The sequence below is a fragment of the Triticum aestivum genome, chromosome 3B, assembly GCF_018294505.1.
Source record: "Triticum aestivum cultivar Chinese Spring chromosome 3B, IWGSC CS RefSeq v2.1, whole genome shotgun sequence".
Taxonomy (NCBI): Eukaryota; Viridiplantae; Streptophyta; class Magnoliopsida; order Poales; family Poaceae; genus Triticum; species Triticum aestivum.
In genome coordinates, this window is record NC_057801.1 from 398,871,839 (window position 1) to 398,895,238 (window position 23,400).

General features: G+C 45.8%; 1 long non-coding RNA gene across 6 annotated transcripts; it reads right to left on the reverse strand.

Annotated features, from left to right (window-relative positions):
• Positions 1-8,978: 8,978 nt before the first annotated feature.
• On the reverse strand, positions 8,979-12,445 carry LOC123070054 (uncharacterized). Of its 6 annotated transcripts, XR_006433337.1 has the most exons (6): positions 11,645-12,438; positions 11,515-11,554; positions 11,335-11,413; positions 10,503-11,236; positions 9,907-9,999; positions 8,979-9,271 (listed from the first exon to the last, which is right to left on the reverse strand). It is a non-coding gene; the product is annotated as an uncharacterized lncRNA (long non-coding RNA). The 6 variants fall into 6 exon arrangements; XR_006433338.1 differs by having other exon boundaries at positions 8,979-11,236; positions 11,492-11,554; positions 11,645-11,780; positions 11,873-12,445; XR_006433336.1 differs by having other exon boundaries at positions 8,979-11,236; positions 11,645-11,780; positions 11,873-12,441.
• Positions 12,446-23,400: the final 10,955 nt, after the last annotated feature.

Sequence of the window (23,400 nt, forward strand, 5' to 3'; positions counted from 1 at the left end):
ATAATGGGGTATTGTTCTCCAATATTTTGTCCGCATTCTAAAAGAGAAACAAGCAGACACATCACAGGTTTACCATGTTGTATATGAAACTGATTTTGGTAAATCAGTTCAGTAGTAAAGTGGACAGGATAACAACATGAAACAAACATATATCTATATACCATGGTCACTTTATAGTCTATATCATTCTAGTTTTTGTTTCCAAATCAAGATAGAGACACAGTTCAAATAATATTTGTTCAAGACAAAGCAGAATAGATAGAATATAAGTGTGGGAAACTATAGAGAAATAACAACACTTGTAATGTGCATGACATGAGAACATAACTGTTTATTCAATTGAAATTGAAATCAACATAGAGCAAGTTACAACAGCAAACTAGTTAAAGAAACAAGTTTAAAACATACCTATTGTGCCATTGGAGTTTCAATTCCATCCTTCAAATTTGAAAATAGTTGGTATGAGTAAATAGAGTGATGCAAGAGAAAAGGAGTATGAACCATAGCTACAGAACCTGACCTAAGAACAAACCTTCTTCTCCTTTAAGCGTTGAGTTGGGATTCGGGGTGGTGGTCCTCGTGCTTTGGGCACTGCAGTTCCCTTACTAACTGCTCGTGTTTGGGTGCTCTGTGGTGAAGACGGTGTTGTGTCAACTGGAACTAGGTTACTATCTGCCGGGGTTGGGGTTAGAAGGGGTGTAGTTGGTTCTCTGTCAAACTGGATAGGGGTACAATCTGCGAGGGTCTGGGTTATGTGTGGCGGGGCTGGTTCTTGGGCAAGTACAACCGTGGTTCTATCTGCATCAACTGGTAGCACTATCTTTTCTGAAGACCGTCTTGTTACTCCCTTAGATACTGCCATCACTCTTTCCAATTCAAATGGCTGATAAACAAGAAAAGTAATTGAAAGTACAGACATTGTATGATAGACAGGTGCAATGGATAGTGGGGAATAAAAGAGGGCATGAAATATTTCACATTTATGTTGTCTAACCAAACAGGATAGCATGACACAATTTCACATATATGATGGCTAGCTAAACAGGATAATGACACACTACAAAAAAATACACTTCCGTGATGATACGTGTTTGTCACAGTAGGTCGCGTTTTTTGTCATGCATGTACATCCATGACAAATTTACAACAGAATCAAGATAGTCATACATGTGCTGTCGTAGAAGTGTTCAATGACATTACCAAAATTATCATCACGGAAGTGTCCACTTCCATGACGATAAATCGCGTGTCATAGAAGTGCTTTCGTCAAGGTTGACCGACACGTGGCATCCACCGTAACGGAATGCCATTAAGCTATCAGGTCGGGTTTTGGATTCGATAACCCGTTAACAGCCCCAATCAATGGGGATTTTCCACGTGTAAAATCATCATTGGCTGGAGGAAACACGTAGCGTCTCATCGTTGGGACAGATGTCATCCACTCATTGGACAGAAGGCGCCTATGATACGTCGACACATGGCACGGCCCATCAAGTTTAAATGGGCCGGCCCAACTAAAGGCCCACAAGATTTTGCGACCATAATGGGCCGGCCCAGTTAAAGGCCCATGAAATTTTGCAGACTATAATGGGCTGGCCCGGCAAAAGGCCCACAAGATTTCACAGGCCATAATAGGCCGGCCCAGGTAAAGGCCCACAAGATTTTTGTGTGCCATAATGGGCCGGCCCAGGTAAAGGCCCACAAAATTCTTGCGGATCATAATGGGCCGGCCCAGCGAAAGGCCCACGAGATTTCGCCAACATTAATGGGCCGACCCAGCTGTAGGCCCACAAGTTTTTGAGGACCCTAGTAGGCCGACCCATTAACTGGCTGCCATGTTTTGGGCCAAATGCCAGCCCATATTTGATCCGGTCCATTAATGGCCTTCCACGTTCCGGGCCTAATAATGGCCCATATAAGATCCGGCCCATTAAAAGCCTCCCACTTTCTGGGCCAAATCACGGCCCAGATCAGGTCCGGCCTTTTAAGAGGCTTTGGGCTCAATTATGGCCCATATCAGAATCGGCCCGTTGACTGGACGCTATGCTTTTGGGCCCACTTGCTAAATGCCCATTTAGTAATTCGGCCTTATATTAGTTTCGGCCTGTTAAGGGCCCATTTAACATTTCGTCCCTATATTAATTTCGGCATGTTAAAAGCCCGTCATATAGTTGGGCCTAACTACGGCCCGATTTGCATCCGGCCTGCTCGTAGCCGATACCTGATTGGGCCAAACAAGGACCAAGACAACTTTGGCCTGTTAAAAGCCCGTGAATTGATTCACACAATCATGGGCCGCGGTCCATTTCGGGCTGTTGTCGGCCCGTGAGCTATTTGGCACGTTTCAGGCCCAGCCTACTTCTCAGCCTCCTAAAAGCCCATTGAGTTTTCTTGCGAAAAGAGGGACGGGGGTTACTCGGCCTATTAAAGGCCTGAATCTACTAGTGGGCCAGTTTGACGGGGCCCATGATGTGGATCATACATCATGATTGCATGACGGCCCAATTATGTACCGTAATTTTACAGTTTGGCCGGTTTACTGTGAAGACAGGATATATATACAGTAAAATAACTGCACCATCATGAATAAGAAAAATCTAGACTATACAATAAAGAAATTACGGCATATTACATCCACTGGGCATCAAATTCGCCACTATGGTAATAAAGCACAAGCAGACAACAGATTACATACACTGGGCATCAAAGATCGCCACCAGTGTAAATAAACATGCCGACAAAATAATATACAAAATAGTCAGCACTTCAATAGAGTTCAAGAAAGGTTAGCCCTGCTGGGGAGCTACAGCGCAAGCAGCTGAGCAAGATGATGAGACTGCGCTTGTTCAACACTTATATCTTCCTCACTCTGAAACATAAACAAGCAGACAGATGACAGGTTTTGCACATAAAAGTATCAGTGCTGACAATTCATCACATTTCTTACTGACGAATAAAGTGACACAGCTTAAAATTGCATTAACACAATATGGTATTGTTCAGGTCAAGACATGGCAGAAAATGACATTGTGAAGGAGTTGGCAGCTTCACGACACGACTGGATTACAGATCAAGAACTCATAAGTATCAATGGTTAGTGTGCTGTCAATTTATCCCATTTCAGATTGGCAAATAAAGAGACGGTTTAAATAATAGTAAAATGATATGACATTGTTCATAGTTAAGACATTGCAGAATATGACATTGTGCTGTAGTGGGTAGGTTCACCACACCACTGGATTACGGATGAAGAACAGAAGCATACATGAAGTGGAAAAGAAGATCACTTGCTCTGTATAGTTTAATTTACATGGTATGAAGAAGGAACTTGGTTGTACAACTGAAAACTTAAATTGAGAAGGACAAACTTTTGTTTATGAACTACATAATAAACTTTAAACATGCAATTTGATGCAAACACCAAAAATAAACAGCTGTCGCAGTCATGCCTAACCAAATATACACAACAAAGTTTGAAGGCTTGAGAAGGACAAACTTACATTACTGGTGAAGACAGGCTCTATAAAGCCCTTGTCCATGCTGATGGGGGGGGGGTGGGGCAATTCAAGAAGTTTAGCACAGAATGTTCTTCATAAGCATTGCCTTTATTCTACATTTTGTTAAGAGTAAATATAGATGTGATAATATACGAAAAAATGGAGAATATTTAAGATAAGATGAAGAGTGATGCTACATAACCAAGTAGCTATAAATGTATGTGCAGCGATATAGGCAAAAGGCACAGCCAAGAGCAATGCACAGCTAAACTTCTTCAGTACCAACCTTATGGTAAGAGTAAATATAGATCTGATGTGTAGAAAATGGAGGGCGAAGGAAACTAAGCTGCAGAGTGATGGTACATGAACAACTACCTGTCAATATAAGTACACTGATAAAGGACATCATGTACTTACAAGAACAATGCAGAGCTCAAAAAATTCATTGGCATTGGATATATTCCACACTAATGTAACCATTCATACAGATCAGATAATTTGGAGCGAACAATTGATAAGCAAGCTATCATGCATACTGATGTCACATAATGAACCAGGTATGTATGCAAGTACAGTGATACAGGACAACAGGTACTAACAAGAGCAAAGCAGCGGGCAGCATATTTGTGATATCCTGTCATTCTTTTCAAACGGGAATTCTTCTTCGAGCAGATTTCCTACAAAAAAAATCCGTAAGGTACATGCGGAAAAGTAGAAGTTCAAATTTTCATGTGATTTCATAGACAGTACCTCATCCTGGGAACGAGACTAGTGCATAACAAGGTTTTTCCATTCAATGTCTTCTAAATTTAGCACAGGAGACTTCACCGGAAATTCGTTTATAGACTTGCCATCAAAGTGTGATTTCCTCAGGTAACACCGATGCTGCTGCAATGCTTCCTTGAAAAGCACAAGCAAGCTTTGCTCGTCATGACTATCCAAATTGATCCTCACCTAGTTACAACAATGTAATGTAAATCATTGATGTGTTCGATCAGCAGAAAACAGGAAAATAATAACCATGAATAATCTCACTTACACGTAAGTTGGACAGGAAGATGTGAAAATGGTGTTTGTCTTCACTATAATCTTCCCATGATGGGAATATATGCACGTAGTCCCTAACAACATTGAAAGCATTGTATTTTAAACTAGGAATAAATGGAATGGGGTTCCAATCTACAGGAATTGGACGTCTCTGCAGTTGGGATAGGTCTTCGGGCGGTGGACTTGCTGTACTTTTTGCTGGAGTGGGATTTTTCTATGGTACGGCTGGTGCTATGGCAAATGAAATCAGTATACCTTTTGCTGGAGTGCAGGTCCTGTGTGGTGGGGCTAGTGGTGTGGCCAGTGAAGTATGGGTACAGTCTGCTGGAGTCGGTCCTAAGTTTTGTGTCACTGGTTGTACAGCCAATATAAGTGGGGCGCGGTCTGATTTCTCCAACACCACCACGTTTTTCAAGGACTTTGCTGGTGCTCTTTAGTTTCGGCAATCGCCCTCTTCCTTTTTGCTGTCTGATGCACAAGAACAACATTTGAGTGGAAAAACATGGTATGACGACAGATGGAATATGTATTGATAATCGATGGGCATGGCATCTCGAGTTATATGATGAGTAAACTAAGCAAATGGTGGTGCAACAAAGTAGAAGAAATGCAAGACAACATATGCAAGATACGCGCAATCAATAAAACCTTGCTAAATTAGAACAGGCACCTTAATGGGTGAACAGGACAGGCCATCTGCCTTTGACTCCTCGAGGTTAGAATAGTCATTAGGATGATATTCTGAACAAGAATCAATAGGTGGGGAGCGTACGAGTTTCATTGCTTCCAGAATGGCACTCAATGCCTTGGTGCCAATTTTGAAGTCATTGCAGTGTTCCACAATATTCTTCTGATGCGCGGATTCTGATATTCATTGTAATTGCGTATAATATCTGAGAACCAATGAAAACATAAATAGTTGTGAGATTATCTTTGTAATGCAGATGATATTCTAATATAGGGGCGCCCCTGTAAACACTTATGTGCTATCACTGGATTCTGATGAGAGAGCTCATGTGTGCTGTAATATCGTGTGTGCATTTATATAATCTGGCACAAGTACACAAAAAAATAGGCTCCAGAAGTAAGGATAGCTGGCAGATGATAGGTTCATAATATACTGTATAGAGAGTTTATTGCCAAACCATGATAACAAGAGCACACAACAACTAGGCAGATCATAGTGTACATAACAGGGGTACACCATAACCACGATAGATAAATCGGGAAACTGGAACTGACTTGAAAATACGGTGTTGTATTGCCGCTAGTAATTGAAAGCCTATCGATCACGTACAGGCCAGCACTATCGAACATGGTAAAGAAGAGCAAGCAGATTTTGAATAATAAAATGTTGGTTGTGCAGTGCCCACACATGATGAACTAGAGCGCATTAAGAATGCAACTCCCAGCTGTCTCTCGACCTTTTCAGGCGGTTGGATGAAGATCCTACGTCTCCTAACCCTTCTTCTTCCTCGTCTCTGATTCTTCCCATACAGAACACCGCACGGGCCGCCGGCTGGACCATCGGCCCCCACCGCTTGTGTTCCTCCGCCACCCCCACCCCCCACCTACGTCGAGTTTTCTTCGTTCGGCGAGGCGCCACAACCACCCGAGCCCCTTGGATTGCACCGGCGAACTCCGCGCGAGGTCTGAAAAATCGACTGACCCAATTTTGAAATTTAGTCTACTGTGATTTAACTAGTGTGGAATATAAAAGGGGAAAGCCATAAGCATTGGGAGTATAGTGTTGAGCGTGCCATGGCGGATCTGAAGGTGCAAACTGGACAAAGACAACTTCGCAACCAAGACAAGAAATCAGAGTAAAGCAGTGGCGATCTATTTTCTTGCTGCGATAAATAAGTTGAGCAGATACGAAAGAGTACCGCCTCTGGTGCGGCGCCGTGTGCGCATCTGCTGAGAATTTGACGGTGCTGCGGTAGCGATGGCTGTCAGCGGCGTGGAAGCAGATCTAGGAGGGTAGACGGTGGTGGCGGGGCGCGGTGGACGAGACGGTCGTAGGAGCGGCGCCGGCAAGGTGGACGACGGCGGGGATGAAGCGAGAGGACGGGATGCAAGGATCCCGGTCCGAACGCGTGGATGAGAGAGGTCGATCTCTTGTAATGGACGGCGGCGTCGAGGTATCATCTCCGGCATGGTGGAGGAGGATGGCGGTGGATGGGGTGGCGGACGGCGGCGGACGGAGGAGGGTGGGGTGGAGAGGGTGTTTTGGTGCCCACGGAGTACGAATGGGGAAAAGGGAGGTAGAGAGGAAGGGGGAACCATGTATTCAGGGCGCGCTTGTCTCAAATGCGAGGAAATTTACAAACTTAGTCCCCATTTCAAATTTCTACTACATCACAACAACATTAGTCGGTTGGGGATAGGACGGTAATCTCGCATACACCAAATATTTGCCGACGAGAGTTTGTTTCTGGCGCCCACCGTGTATGAATATGAATCAGGGAGGGAATTGATTTCGGCCGAGGGCACACTATGTTTTGGCGCCCACCATGTATGAATCCAGATGAGAGGCGGTTACGTCATGTTTGGGTGAAATTACAAACCTACCCCTATCGAAACCTATAGAAATCCAGTAGATAGGCTTTGCGTGGCAGGGATAGGCAGTAGTGATTTCCATCTCGCAGATTTTGGTTTCGAGCGGTTACTACAACTTTCCCCGCTTCATTCAAATTTTGCAGACTGCACGTTTACCGTGCCAACTCAATTCGAATCCCGTTTGTATTCTACTATTTTTTTCGGGCGGGATCCATTTTCAATTGGAATTACATTCTATATACATCATTTTTTTATATATACTTTCAAAAGCACAACACCATTTATACATAAATATGGTTTACAAATGGCATGATCTTAGATTCATAAGGTTGTATCCGTCAATTTGGATTTTCAAATATTTGAAACCACTTTATGTTGAAATCCAATGTATGAATTCCTCGCTAACTGTCTCCAATTAATGTGTGTTTCATGCGGGGTTTTTTAACTTCTCAAACATGTATAATGTGTTTCACACACGCAACATATAGTGTAATCCCGTTTAGACATTAATTGCATATAAACCATGCATTGTTTGTAATTGAAGAATCTATGGATCACCAATATTGATAAACTATATAACATTACACGTGTGCCCAAATTCAAATTAATATGCATGTTTGATACACCAATTTGCGTTATGATATTGTCGATGTCGTGATCTCCAGTTCAAATATTTGAATCCCCTTAAATCCAGATATTCGTCTCATATAGCTATCACTCATGCTTATATAGGACTATCTCTCTGGACCTATACGCGTTCATCGTCTCTCAGGCATCTCTCGTGCTACCTGTATGTAAACATGATCTTTTATCTTTGTAACACACTGATGGTACTCTCTCCCTCGACCTTCATCACTATATCTCTCTCTAAGTATATCTCGCTCCCTGCTATGTGTCTCTAGCTATGATTCTCCATGTGGAATCTCTTTCTCTCACACAAACACAAAACTTTGTCTCCCGGGGTCTCATTTCTCTCAACTATTCCCATGTGTACCACTCGCACACCCCTCATAGAGGGATGTCTTTCGCTCCTTAGATTTGAGAACCTACGACTCTTCCTCTTCAATATCTCTTTCTCACACACAAACACAAACTCTGTCTCCCAGGGTCTCATATTTCTCCATTGTTCTCTTGTATGTCACTCAAACACACCCTCTCTCCCTAGAGATATCTTGTGTTCCCTCATATGTCTCTCTAGCTATCACTCTCGTTGTGAAATATCTTTCTCTCTCGCAGACACAAAACTCCGTCTCTCTGGATCTCATTTCTCTCTGATATCTGTTTGTATGTGACTCACATGCACCCTCTCTCTATCTCTCTCACACCCACACACATAACCCGGCCTTCTGATCCACTCGACTCCTATCTCTAACGCACACTAGCTAGCATCTTTATCTTTCTACTAGTTGACCTGTTGCGCCAAATGGTGCAGAGACCCGCTAAAACCATGTTATCGATGAAAACAGTTTTATTTTGCAAGGACCTTTTCAATATTGGTAGTAGAAAGCTCAGGTGTTAAACCATGCTATATTGAAAATATGGTTATCGCTATACTGAAAATATGGTTATCACACTGCAAAACCAGTGGCGCAGAGACCTGTTGATTCCATGTTAGCGATGAAATAAGTCCATGATTTAGTTGATTTTGTTACGGGCAAGCACATATGACAACAAATTTAATCTCTCTTAGTTGGGAAAAACGGGGACTTGTTGTCTACAATGGATGTACATACACCTTTAAATTTGGTAGCATAGAATTTTATATGAAACAAAATCTATGTAACAAATATAATCCCCTTTAGTATGAATCTACAGTATTTTATTGTCTATAATGAGATGTATATACACATTCTAATTTGGTAGCACAAAGTCCCATTCAAAATCATGCCACTGAAAATACATGTATCTTTTTGAATCCATGTGCACATTCTACAAAAACATGTATTAGTTGTTTTAGTTATGAGCATGCACATACTGTAAAGACAATAAGAATAATATACTTCTTAACATTTACACCTCGATGTAAAAAACAAAGGCAGTATAATGCCTGACCTACATCTGAACGAGCACTACAAAGAGTCAATCTGCTATATAATCTCATCGGACTTCAACAACTCATTTGCTCTCCAACCTTTTTTTAGGGTCATTTGCTCTCCAACCTTTAGTCCCTATACAATGACAAAATTTAATATAAGCCATGTCACTTCTTTACAAATGTGTCCACACAAAAGACAAAACCCAAACTTACACAATAGACCGACTCAGCAATCAAAATAATATACTTCTCAACATCTACATCTTTATGTAAAAACAAAGACAATATAATGTGTCTTTTCGGATAACCGAAAAACCTAGCCACATCTGAATGATAGATTGATAAACTATCAGGCTAATTTTCAGGTGCATGCTAAATAAATTAGAATACTTGCCTCAGATAAGTAAAAGAATCTACGATCTGTACATGTATCCACTATCCAAATAGTACATGTATCCACTATGCAGAGAACAATTTTCTTTGCCAAGTAACTTGCATGAATCATAGTAATTTCAATTCATTTTGGGAAGAACATCAAAGCCAAGTTCTCGGGGCACTGGAAAAAAAAATCCGATGAACAAAACAGAGTCCTCAAAGTGAGAAATAATCTGCCCATTCTACACGCAAGATTACAATTTTGATCTAAACAACTAAACCTGAATCAATAATATAAACGTAAATGCAAAGACTCCGGATGACAAAAAGGCGTGCATATCTGAACGAAAATGGGGTTCTTCATAACTTTGTACCACCCTCGCATACACATACTTTGGTTCGATACTCAACCTCTGGCAGGCCCAAAGATTCTAAAAGGAGATCCAGCATCATTTTGTAGGGGATTTTCACCATTGGTGGAGTAGCCTGTGGTTTTAAATGGACTATTAATTTGCAGAGTATGAAAAGAATGTTAGGCATAGCCTAAAATGTCCTATTTATTTGACACCCAAAACATAGAATAACCGGAAGCCTATGGTTAAACCATGCTTGCTAGGCTACTACAGCAAAAAATAGGCATAGCAAAGACACCCACTATAAATAGCTGACATTACTGAAGGCAACCATCGAAATTCTATGAAGCAACAAATGTATTGTAGGAAATTATATCTAAAAAAAGGAATTCCAGTGCATATTTAAGCAGTGATCAATTCAAGCTGTTCTATTCACAACATTGTTTACAGGGAACATTAGAAATGAGGCAAACTATATCTGTTGTTCATTGCCTAGGTCATAGCAACAGGAACTACAACTTAGTTTGTTGTTACTTGATCTAACTCACGGAATGATCAAGATTAACCAATATAACTTGTAACTAAGAGCATGCATTAGACAAGCCAAGCCTTAGGAAGAAAGATATATAGTAAAACCTTTTAATTGCAATAACCAACCCCAGTAGACTGTTGTCTATCCTCAAAGTCAGTGTAATAATACACTGCATCCGAGGGAAACTGGCTCTGCATTTCTTTTATGCTCGCCCCTTCATTCTGCATCAATTATTCAGAGTACCATGAGTGTACACAAAAGAACTCCCAGGTCATTGTTATCATCTGAGCCTGGTCATTGTTATCATCCTTTTCTTCAACGGTAAGCGATGAAGTTTCAGCTTTACCACCGGAACTCGCCTCGTGCGTGAGACAAAACCAAAACTGGGAGACATGTGTATATATGGGTATATAGCATGAGGGTTGAAAGTAGCTGCGCCTCGGCTTCTTCATCAAGCTTCTCCATAGGGCCAGAACTATCCCACTGGGAGCTCGAGTTCTACACCAGGAAGAACAGAGCCATCCTCTGCGACCACACACAAATATGAAAGCGACGGCAAAGCGCATCGAGCTACCAGGTATAACAACGGAAACAGCGTACACATCCTGCTCGCACGCATACACAAAATATAAGTAGCACAAGAACGAACAACACACAACCCCCGACCATATCCGAAACTTTTAAACGATCAGCACGACATACAGATATTTAAAAGATCACCAAGGCAGACACCATGACGTAGAAGATACTGAAAGTAAAACACGCACACATGTAGTAGAAAGGAAAGAAGAAAACCTTGACGAGTCGAACGACACAGCGAAAGAAGAAATCGTACGACCTGCAAAATACACAGAAATCAAGCGGTCAGAGCACAACGACACATAGGCATGCAATGAACACTCGCCGGTCACAAAAGCAACAGAACGGCCTATTTACCCGAGGCAGCAAGCAGAAGCACGTTGGGTAAGCAGCAGGATGGACGAGAAGAAGAAGCGCCAATGACAGGAGAAGTAGGCTGAACCGTAGAACAAGCGTCAGCACACACGCATTTCATCAAACATTCTATAGGCAAGCACAAGAGGAGTGGACTAACATCAATGAGAAGGAGAGACAGACCTAGGGCTCGACGCAAGCGACAACAGGAAACCGTACCAAACTGCGCATGAACGAAACAAAGGCAAAATGCGAAATTAGCAGGACGAATCCAAAGTAGTGGCGAAGAACATCCAACCAGAGAAGGACGAACCTCAACCAGCGGCAACCATCGAGCAGAGGAGGCCCATCGGAACAGAGCATGAAGCTACCGCATCTCGGCCACCATGCGGCACACCAAGGCAAAATATCCCAGTCCATCTCTCCTTTCCCGTCACAGTTTCTTTCATCTTTTAGATGACTAACACGATTAGCACATCAACCGAGAAAATAAGAGGAACGATGAACATCACATGGAAAAAACAAGAACGATGAACATCACCTGAATAGGAGACGAGGTAGATCGATTGGGCTATTTGTCCTCGGCCGCCAGCGGCATGGTCGGAGGGCGATTCTTCTTCTCTTCCATCTTGTTCTCCTCCCGGCCGGCTGCGGAGGCCCGGAGATCCTTTTCGACCATGCGCACGACACGGAACAGCTTGTCATGGCGAGAGGCGGCGGGGTCGAGGCCGGCGGCCGCCGCATGGACGAGGCCCTCGGCTCGGTCGCGGGACTCGCTGAAGGCGTCGAGGCAGCGGTGGAGGTCCGTGAGCGCGCGGAACAGCTCGTCGTGGCGGGAGGCGGCGGGGCCGAGTCCGGCGGCGGCCACCTGGACGAGGCCCTCGGCTCGGTCGCATGACTCGCTAAAGCGTCGAGGCAGCGGTGGAGGTCCGCGAGCGCCACCGTGCACCCGGGCTCGCGGACGGCGTCAACCAGTGCGTCATAGGCGCAAGTCCATCTCTCTCTCCAACTGCACATGGAGGTGAGGCATGCACGATGCATCGGGCAGCTGCAGTCCATCCTCTCTCTCCAACAGCAAATGCAGACGAGACGCAACACCGCGCACAGGAAAGGCATACACGCGCACCAGACACACACAGAAGTAGCAGCCGACGAGCGGGACCAGAGCAGCGGCGGCCCACCCATCATCGCGCTAGTACAAATGTGTGTGCATAATCTGGGTGCACATGTGTCGACCCACCCCTCTGCAGGTGACGCAGGACACAGCAACACCCCACGACGCAGGACGCGGGAAGCGCGTGAGGAGCGTCGCGCTAGCCGCGGTTGACCGTGGTAACCAGGAAATACCCTGTATACGAGACATGAGCCACCACAGCTGATGAACGGGACCGGGGCAGCACTGGCCCACCCGTCATGAAGACAGCACAAGCGCGGGCGCAAAAGGCGGGTGCACATGCGTCGGCTAACCCTTCCGCAGCTCCCCCGCGACGCAAAGCGCGCCCATGCAGCGCGACAGGTTTGGTTGCGCACCCACCCATAAAAAGACCACCCAGCCTATCAGATATAGCTCGAGCCCACAGGTCATTGGCCGCGCCAAAACGACCGCGCGGTGAAAACGGCCGACATTGAATCACAGCGACGATCCAACGCCAAGCAACGAAAAAAAGACCAGGTTGACCAAGATCGAACGGACACGAACGCTGCAAATCGAGGGAGCATCCTGGGGCGAGTTGCCCAGCCTCATTATTGGTTTAAATTTATCTGTTTCTCCCTCAACCTTCTTTCTCGCCCTCACTCTTGATTCCTATCATGCACACTACATATGTTTCTCTCTACATGCAGTCAACTGCCCTCTCATACACATATATAACTTCACCCTTTGAACCACCCGACGGTCATCTCCAACAACCAAACTAACGGATGTCCCTCTAGCTAGCATCTCCATCTCTATATCTATCTGTAGTTTCCCCGTCAACGTTTCTTTCTCGCACGGAGTCTTGCTTCCTATCACCCACACTATATATGTCTCTCCATACATATGCATTTATAGGTTGATCTCTTTTGCACAATCGTTGCACCTCACCCCATCTGCTCGCCATAGATGCATGCTCCAGCCCATGCCACTATCTCTTAAAGACAAAAACACATGCTCAATTGTCTGGCCTTCTTCCCTGCATTCTCACATGCATGCATATTGTCATACCGTTCCGTCTCTCCCATGTCGTTGAACTTATGACTTATGTCTTCTTTCTTTTATCTCGAGCATGCGCGCGCGCACACACACATCCCACGTATACATGTATACCTCTCACACATGCATGTTCAAGGTCTCTATGTCTCCATACGTAGTTAATTACCCTCAATCCTAACGCCACATCGAATTGTTCCCCTCTTTTGTGCACATAACTTCCGCCTGGACGGGCAAAACACACACTCACACTTAACAATCTCCTTCTAGCTACCCCCCCCCCCCGCGCGCCTCTCACTCTTCCCCTATATCCCCGAAACCTATAAGATCATCCCTTTGTTTAATTCCCGCCTACATGCACCATCGATATATAGTAGTCTTCCTCGGTGTCTCTCGAACAAACACGTTCTCTCGATGTCGACTCCTCTCACGCGCACGCACCTTCTCTTCCCACTCTACGGGCATTTTCTCTCTCGCACCCCATCGTTGGTGGCCTCTGCGATACACATCACCTCTCTATGATGAAGCCATGCACACTTAAATTATATCCGCCACAGAGGACCCCGCTACACACACACACTCACTCACACACGCGCGCACACACACACACACACTCACACGCACGCACACCCCCCCACACACACAAACTAAGACTCCATCTCTCTCTCTCACACACACACACATACACACACACACACACGCACCCCCCCACACACACTTAGACTCCATCTCTCTATCTCTCACACACACACAAACTAAGACTCCATCTCTCTCTGCTCTCTCTCTCTCTATCTCTCTCTCTCTCTCTCTGGCACACACACGCACACACACACACACCCCACACACACACTAAGACTCCATCTCACACACACATGCTCTAGGCGGAGCATTTGTTCCTACCATCTGTCATCCAACCTTACCCGTATGATAAGCAATCACCTTTATTTACTTGCATAACATGGATAGATTCCACTTTACTTTAGTAGTCAGCAAACTTATCATTTGTACCCTTATAAAAAACGAGTTGGCGATGATGGTGTACCTTCCATCTTGTAATACAGACCATATGATCTATATCTGATGGATAGAAAGCAAACTATGATAATTTTACAAAAGATACCCGCACCTCTCTCCACATCATTATCTCCCGCAACCTCATTACTCAGCAATTAAAAAAGGAATAGGTCTCTGGAACAATCTAGCATGCATGGTGGCCGCTGCCGCCTGCCGACGCCGTCCATCCCCATGCCTCCGCCCATTCCGACCACCAGTCACCATCACGCTCCACTCCTCCTCGCCTTATCTCTCATCTTTCATTTTTTCGATGACATTCTCGAGATACCAGTTTTCCGATAAAATTCTCGAGATATCATTACTTTTTACACATGGGATTACTCATGCATGGGTCAATCACAACAGGTGTTTTGTAAAAAATGCATATTGATGTTCCGTGCAATGCACGAGAATCTTTCTTGTAATTTTATAACGCAAATCACGAGCAGGAAGTGACATTTTTTTTGACACAACCACGTTAACATGGCAACGTAAATCACGAGCAGGAAGGAGAAGGGAAGCAGGCTGTGGAGTAACGTTTTTTACCACAATTTCTTAGAAAACTGAGTGCAATAATTGAGTAGTTTTGCAAACTACCATTACTACTACACCTGAAACAGTTCAAAACCTACACTCCCTTGCCAGCGCGCGTTTCCCGCGTGAAACGGTCAGCGTCGCCGTGGAGCGTCAGTGCCGCATTAATGCCCGGCCAGAGCAGAAGGCGACCTCTCACTGGCACCGGCTTTGAAGTGGCGCGATGGCTGAGAGAGCGCCGCTTCCCCGTGCACGCGACTGCTCCGCGTTGAGACTGGCCATAGGCCCTGTTTGGATCCATGGGTTAGAGTTAGTTTGAGCTGGTTGGGGCTCAAATAGCCCTAAGTATCCAAGCAAGAGGTTTTAAATTGGAGCAAGTTGCACCGAACCCACCAAAAAAACTATCCCACCCAAGAGGTGCTAACTGGAGATAGTTCTCATTGGGACCACTGAAAAATCACTTTTCTCTCTCCATGAAGTGCATTTATTGTCAATCTAACCCTGTCACCCGAACACCTCTTTGGCTACAGTTAGTTCAGGGTTAGTCATGAGTTAGTCTAACCTCTAGCTAAGTTAGAGTATCAAACAGGAGCAGTATAGGACATGCAAGTTGCTCAAAGCATACAGGCAAATTCGTACATGAAAGGATCTTTTTTATTTTTGAAAACGGAACGTGAAAGGAATTTTTTTTAGAATGCTCTTGGCATGTCGCTAACATGTGATAGTTAACCGACCTCAATAGACGGTAGAAACGCCAGCCCGCCGCACTTTGATAGAGACGAGGAGCGAGAAGCGATACAGACTGTTGGATTACTAGAGATAGGTGTCGCACAGAAGCCAAGATATACGGTGATAGCATGGGTTAGCCATGTACTAGTATGATGTAACTACACTTGGCTGCCATGTTTCATACTCTTCCAGTCCACTGTGGAGATGATTGGTTAATTTTATATCGCTGAATAATATTAAATATTATGAGTGCAGACGCTCCATCACGAGGTTCCTTTCTCCTTCTCGGTCGTCCGGAATCTATGTTCTTCCACTCTATTTTTTTTACGTGAGCTTTGTTCATCCTTTTGCCAACACGCGAGACATCTAGCATCAAGGTGCATGTGTTATGCAACGATCGTTCCATCTATATGAAGAACACGTGGGACTGGAACTACGAGACGGACATGTACCCAGGAGTGGACGTATAACCTGAGTAATGTAGCGCAGTAAGTGAAGTAGAAAGGCACAAATGGTATGAACATGTGTGGCATACAGGTTGTGTTTGGTTGCATTCTCGTCTCAGCATAGTTGTTCCCTCTTCATGCATGCTCAACTCAACACCCCTCTTCATGCATGCTCTCTTCATGCATGCTTCTAGTCTATTTGTGCTAAACTAGTGTGGACTCATGCACCCTCCATACACTCTACCAAACACCCAAAAGTAGGTCAAGAAGGGAACTCTTGGGCGGCATTTGTCTCTTACTACGTACTACCACTAAATGTTGTACGTGCAATGCACGGTGATGTTATGGAGTACGTGCCTAAGTACTCTACTACTACTATATTAGTTGGAGGCACATATTAACTTTTATATTTGTTTACGTGTATGCCCCGAGAACTTCCAACTAGACATGTCTTTCTCTCCAGGTCGCACTATGTATCGTTCATACCACTAAGTACTACTACGTGTGGTCTCCGACCCAGAAGTGGAGATGCTCTACCATGCTGTTTTTTTACGCTGGGCTCTACCATGTTGTTCATGTCCCACTCCTTTCGCTGACGTGTGGGACATCCAGCACGTGCCGTGTTTGGCACCCTTTGTCGTAAGAGTTGAAACGCTAGCATTCATCAAAAATAAAAAATAATTATAAATCGGCAGTGATACTATTTTTTTTGCGAACCAATCAGAAGTGATACTATACCATGTGGTTTCCTTGCTCCTCGATATCGGAAAGAATAGTTCCGTTCGCCAACATGTGGGACGTCGACCATCCTGGTCCACTTGCCATGCACGCAAAACTCCAAGGGGGAGTCACCCAGGTTGTAGCGCCGCAGTAACAATGACTAATGAGCCGTCAAATCACAGGCCCACTTCCCACTTTCAAGTTGCTCGGACGAAGGAACCATCATGACTTCGTTGAATTCCGCTTCTTGAAGAAAACTACTGTACCAACAGTACTGCTAGCTACAGTATTTACTCCAACAAAGGCCTCCTTTCGTTCATAGGATAGGAATATGAAAATCATAGGAAGTGAGATGACATGCATCTCAATTCCTATAGAGAAAGAGATGCCATTTGATGCATAGGATAGGAATTTTTCCATTTAGTCTAGGCTAATGTACTGGTAATTTGCTCTAAAAACTGCAGTAGTAACTAGTAGTACTGGTACATGCTCGTACTCAGACACAGACACACACACTAACTACTAGTACTACTACTTCTCACATGCTGGCCAGACGTCGTCGTTCTCCTTCCCGGCTTTGTCGGCGACACCCCACCGTGCTTGGATCTCTGCCGACCTCTCCGCAGCAGTGCATGCGTCCTTTTCTTTATTGCGGCGGCGGGCCTCTCTTTTCTTGAGTGCTTTCTGACTTTTCCGCTCCCTCTGTGCGGCTTTAGCCGCCTCTTGCTCTACCGCCCATTCGGCCTTGGCATCTTCAAATTCCTCCCACATAGTTGTGAGGTCGCGAGCGGCGATGAACTCGGCACGGCGGGATGCCATCGCTTCCCTACCATTTTGTGTGCGTTCATGGGCGACGACGAACTCGGCGCGGCGGAATGCCATTGCTACCTTACCGGTTAGTGTGCGGCGCGGTGGCATGAATGACTTTTACTCTTGGTGAGAGCTCTGGCGTGGAGTGGCCGGAAAACCGTATAGTGCATTGGTTTGTCAAGAGCTCAAGGACAGAATACGAAGCAAATTAGGATTCCCCTTCAATCCTGGTCATTTATTACCGAGTAAAATGCATTGGCGTTCATCGAACTTGTCTTGATAGCTCACTTTGATCATTGTATACGAGATATGGTGATTATACGGTCACTGGCTCAGCGTATAGCTCCATATTTGTATGGTTGACCAGTCAAACAGTCCGCATGCGCCTCATCAGCTCGTGTTCTTTATCTATCTACGCGGGCCTACCTGTGAATGGAGAAAGAAATACTATAAAAACCAAAATTATGCGTATGTGGGGAATCAAACCACGGAATCGTCGCTGCAACGCACCCTCGTCAGCCAAATCAAAATGAAATACTTCGCGTCAGACACTCACGCTCACGCTGTCAAAGCATGCTAATGCATGCACATCGCCCTCTAAATCAAAGTCCTGCTCATGGCTCAATGCAAACGACGAGCCCATCACCTGCGCGCCCCGGCGGTGCCTAACATTACTGTTTAGACGTTTGATGGAGGCCTGGCATGTATTCACCTGGCTCAACACCAACGGTCATACTCGGACCGCCTTGCTCATGTATATCGTCCATCACAATGACAAACTATAAAACAGCCTAAGCTAGAGAGGGTACTATGGTAGTATGGTACAGAGTATGTACTATCGTGAGCGACCGATCTTAGTGCCACTGCACACGGAAACCCCTTCCATCGCTAGCGCGCACTTCCCGCCTGAAACGGTCACCGTCTCTCCAGAATGTCAATGCCGCATTCACCGGACTTAACTGCAGGTGCAATTGGTGTGTCACTGACATGCGGGCCAGACGCCCTTTGGGCCCACATGTCAGTAACCCAAACGCATCTGTAGTTAAGTCACTGAAGCAGCGTCCGCATTCACGCCCGACGAACCTACTCCGGTGCCAGTTGTACATCCGTCTGCCGCGGCTCATTGCCATTCGCTCGCTATATTAACTTGAGCCCCAGCTCCCAGCCATAGCCAAAGACCCACACTTATTCTCCTCTGGTCCCTTCCTTCTATCGGCACCACTTCAACCATGGCCCCCTGGCGCTCCGAAGCTCTCTTGGACGTACTGTCACAGGAGCAGACGAGGGACATCGGCGGCTCCGCTCCGGGCGCGCTTCAAACCTCTCTTCAACGTACTGTTGTAGGAACAAACGAAGGAGATCGCCGGCACCCCCCCTCCCCCCGGCCTCCCTCCGTCGCCACGACCACAAAGCCGGCGCGCGGGCGCGGGAGCAGCCGGCAGCGAGGAAGAGTAGTACACGGTAGGTCGCTGCCGCTCCAGTCCCGGGAAGGCCACCGCTACTCCACTCAGTCGACGCCAAGCTTGGTGGGGTAAACATCGGCGGCCGATTAGCCGCTTGACGGCGACGTGGAGGCGGAAATCTTCAGAACCTTGTGCTCCGGCCGGAGGAGGAGGTTATCGAGGCAGATGAGGAGGAGGCAAAGGCAATGGCCGGCTTTCTCGGGTTCATGGCCGGACATGGTGGTCGGGCGCTGGCGATCGTTTAGATTAGGTTTACAGTAGGTTTAGTACGGTTTGTGCAAAATATGTAATGAATTTCGTCCAGTTTGTAGGAAAAGTTTTCAAAATGTAATGAATTTCATCTGGTTAATTTCATCAGGTTAATTTGAAATTTGCTTTGTTTGCATGAATTTCGTCCGATTAGTTCATATAGTTGTCGAAAGGTATGCGGGCAGCATCGGATGGCATCCATCAGTGTCCTCGGACAGATGCCGGTGTAAATTTGTGGGCCAGCGCTAGAGATGCCCTAACTATCATGCTATAATCGCTAACAATCCTCCATTATTTGGCAGGGAAAAGTTATCCCTCGATCAAAATCAGATCCGCGGTGTTCTGCACTCCTCCCGCGTAAGAGTGTAAACTATTGCTTACATAAAAATGGAGCAAGTGGACGGCACTATAGCACGTCATATCACTCGAACTTGCCCGCCTAACGAGCGGGAAAGCACCGCCCTCGTCATTTTGTTCTGGATTTCTATTGATCGATCACGCGGAAATGTTACGCTTTGCAAGTTCTAAAGGAAAAGGCGGCAGACTTACGACACGTACGCGTCGCAACCCCGACAGTCCGGCTCGCACGCCACTCACCAGAGGGGATACACGTTGTCTTGCAATTTCACTGACATGTGGGACCATTGAATAAACCGTCGATAGCCGAAATCTAATCGCTCTGCGGGCGTCGGGTGAGAAGAGAGAAACAGGGGAGGGAGAAGAGATCGCCCGCCCGCCGCGCACGGACTCCAAGAAATATATGGTGATAATGTGAGGTGGGCCCGCTCTCACCGCCCTGGCCCCTCAAGATGCCAGCTACCCGCTGCATGCATAGCAAGTAGTCCCCGCTTATGTGGAGGAGAGAGAGGCATTGACAAAGTCAAGGAGTAACAGTGGAGACAATAGCTTTCCTAAAAAATAAACAATGAATACTCGCTGCTCGTCCTCTATATCGGAAAGAATACTTTCATTCGTCGACATGTGGGACGTCGGCCATCCTGGTGCACCTGCCATGCACAAAATTATCCTGGTCTACCCCGGTCGTATCGCAGGCCCAACCTTTCCCACTGTAAGTTGTTCGGACGAAGGAACCATCATGACTTCGTTGAATTCCGCTTCTTCAAGAAAACTTATTGTACCCGCAATACTGCTACCACACGCGAAGACTGGACGGCACTGTACCACGCCATATCACTGAAACCCACTAGGCCAAACTAGCCCGCCTAGGTCATCTATTTTGGAACTGAGGGAGTACGTCTCTGCACTGCTATGATTTTGTGTTGCAAGTTCTTTGTACTTTTGCTACAATTTTCCTACCCTATAAACCAAATGAGGCCTGAATGTATGTCGACTATTGTCTGATCGATCGCTAAGCCTACAATTTTAGGAGCTAGGGCTATTGGTCGATCGACGAGGGATAAGTATAAGCGTACCACAAGCTCATCAGCCCCAACGTTTCTCTTCGGTGAGTGTTTTGCAAGTATTATAGCTTGCACAGTAGCTAGCCTACTAACACCAAGAATCATCAAACAAGCTCTGCTGATATGATAAATAGTTCAAACTTACATCTAAGCATGCCATATATTACATCAAAAGCTGGTGAGGATACAACTGTTTCCATAACTCGGAGAGGGTTCGCATGATTCATCACATGATTCAGTATCAAACAAAAGTAGCATGATCCTCCCACACAAGACAGTGCACTAGCCCTAAGATGGTTTGATAACACGCATCGTTCTGGTAATTAAACACAGGGCAATGCAAACTACCCTGAAGGATTAGCGTGACCAACTATTTCTTGTCATCGATCTCTCGGGCAATGACCATAGCACGGACAGCGGCATGGGAATCGATTTCTGGGCCGATGTCCACAGGACTGACCACGACATTGGAATCGATCTTTGGGGTGATGTCCACAGGATGGACAACGGCATCGGAATCGATCTCCGGGGCGATGCCAACAGGACGGGCCACGACATCGGAATCATCAAGGACAACCACCGGCACCTGCACAACCCTAACATATTAGCAAGCACATTGCAAATAATCAAAAACCACAACTATGGTAATAAGCCATTATTTTTTACCTTGTGCAGCTCACCGGGGGATCTCATCCCTCCGGGGGCCATCTCCTCGTCCTCGATGGGGGCCATCACCTTGCCAGGGGAATACTGCTTCTCAACAGCGACTATCTCCTCAAACTCGGTCTTGAGCCTCACATAGGTGGCAATCAGAGTTCCCGGGGTAGGCACGATAGGGCCCTTGCTGTTCTTCCAACTTTCTTTGAGGAGTTCGTCCGCCAACGTCCTCAACTCTTTGGCCAGGGCTTGCTTCTTGGAGTTCTTCGTCTCCATGGGTTGGCCCGCCAACATGGTCAACTCGTTGGTTGGTGCTCGCTTCCTGGAGATCGCTGTCTCCAGTGGGTTGTCCGCCGGCAACTCTTTGCCTAGTGCTCCAGGATCCATCAATGAACTGACAAACAAAAAGCAATCGAAAGGAAACCACAATCGCAATGAAAACGGGAAAAGAATAGGATGTGAGAATCGGTCGGTGCTTCGCAAAAAGAAGATTATTGGAATGAAAATATAGCAGCATAACTGATTCGCCCACCTTTCCTTCGTCGGTACAGAAGAAAAATGGCAGAAGTGAGTAGCCTGGAGTGAGGTTTTCTTCAAGAAAGGGAAGAAAGGGCTTGAACGAGCATTCCAATGAAATGATGGTTGCTTCGTCCAGTCCAACTTGGAGGCCACCTTACCACTGCTGGTAAAGGTGTGGGTTTTGTGATATGACGGGTCATGACGGCCACACCGGGGTGACAGGTGAGTCTCGACTGTAGCACCTCGCTGTGATTTGGTGGATGGCACGCGGGCCCGGATGCTTTGAAATGTCCCGCATGTAGATAGAGCGGCTAGTCATATAGGAGTGCTCAATATTGTGCACCGCGACCAAGGCGGAGAGGAAAACGAGAGAACTACGTAATTAATGCATGAGTTTAATTAGGGTAGTTTTGTAAAGTACGAGATACATTCCTCCAATCGCAAAATGCCTTGGTTCATGAGATTTGAGATTTGAGCCCTATAAACCGGAAGGGAGGGGGTACTGCACACGGTGTAGTCTAGTCACTTGTTGAAATCTCTAGAAAGGCAAATACTCCTTTCCGGTTTACAGGTCTATACTACTCCCTCCGTCTAGGTGTGTAAGTCATCTTACGAAAACCAAATAGTCCCAAAACACTTAGGCGCGGTGCATTAACTTCTACCTTGTTTCTTGTTTCTTGACATACGTATCAACCAATAAGAGATGAGAGGTGTGCATGCTTTTAATGACTTGCAATGGCTAGTTCATTGCATGGAATGCTATTAATTAGCAAATAAACATTGGTGACCCCAGGAGGAAACGGTGCTAAGCGCGTGGACCTATGCAGAATGAGTATCAACCAATGGATAATGGAGTTTAATTGTTAAACAATAGCAATTTTGTCTCATGCAAGAGCCTGGCTAGTACTCCAAGGAACCGCACCACGCGAGCGTTCGCAACTGCCACGTTCGGTTTGCGCTTGGCTCTTCGCCTCTTCGAGAAGACGAACAATGATGTTACTCCTACTTCTACAGTATCGAATCCACTGCTGCATGTCCGTCCACCTCGTGCGGGAGGGATAGCGTGTAGCGAAAGCTTCTACTTACTGCTCCTGCCTTTGCGTCTATGACAGGTGGGCCCAACAGGTGGTTGGCCCACCTGTCATGCAGCCAAAGGCAGGTGCAGTTAAGGCACCGGAGCTCAGTCCGCGAGGGAGAGGGCGTCGTAGTAATCAAATTTCTCGGTCTTGTACGAGTTGACGCGACACATCAAAGCACTGCACTCGATAAAAGTCTTTTTA